General features: G+C 47.5%; 1 protein-coding gene across 1 annotated transcript in view; it reads left to right on the top strand.

The window, feature by feature from the left end:
- The window catches only part of crybg1a (crystallin beta-gamma domain containing 1a), a 31,668-nt gene that overhangs the window by 1,011 nt on the left and 30,124 nt on the right, over positions 1-533 (top strand).

Here is a 533-nt window from a genome sequence, read left to right as displayed (position 1 = left end):
CAGGAATATTTGACTAAAACATCAGTACTTTGATGGAGGAGAGTGATGCAGTACATGGTGATATTTCAGAGTACTGGTACTTTCTCACCGCCGTAGTAAAACACGCAGCAGCAGTAACAGCAGTAGCAGCAGCAGTAACAGCAGTAACAGCAGTAACAGCAGCAGTAACAGCAGTAACAGTAACAGCAGCAACAGCAGCAGTAACAGTAACAGTAACAGCAGCAGCAGCAGTAACAGTAACAGCAGCAACAGCAGCAGTAACAGCAGCAGCAGCAGCAGTAACAGCAGTAGCAGCAGCAGTAACAGCAGCAGCAACAGCAGCAGCAGCAGCAGCAGCAGCAGCAGCAGCAGCAGCAGTAACAGCAGCAGCAACAGCAGCAGCAGCAGCAGCAGCAGTAACAGTAGTAACAGCAGTAACAGTAACAGCAGTAACAGCAGCAGTAACAGCAGTAACAGTAACAGCTTGAACCAGTCAGACTTGCTGTCACTGCTGTTTGTTTTACTTTAACATCAGAACAGGAAAAAGGAAAAGT

The sequence above is a fragment of the Cynoglossus semilaevis genome, chromosome 1, assembly GCF_000523025.1.
Source record: "Cynoglossus semilaevis isolate Cse_v1.0 chromosome 1, Cse_v1.0, whole genome shotgun sequence".
Taxonomy (NCBI): Eukaryota; Metazoa; Chordata; class Actinopteri; order Pleuronectiformes; family Cynoglossidae; genus Cynoglossus; species Cynoglossus semilaevis.
This window is presented reverse-complemented; position numbering and strand designations above follow the sequence as displayed.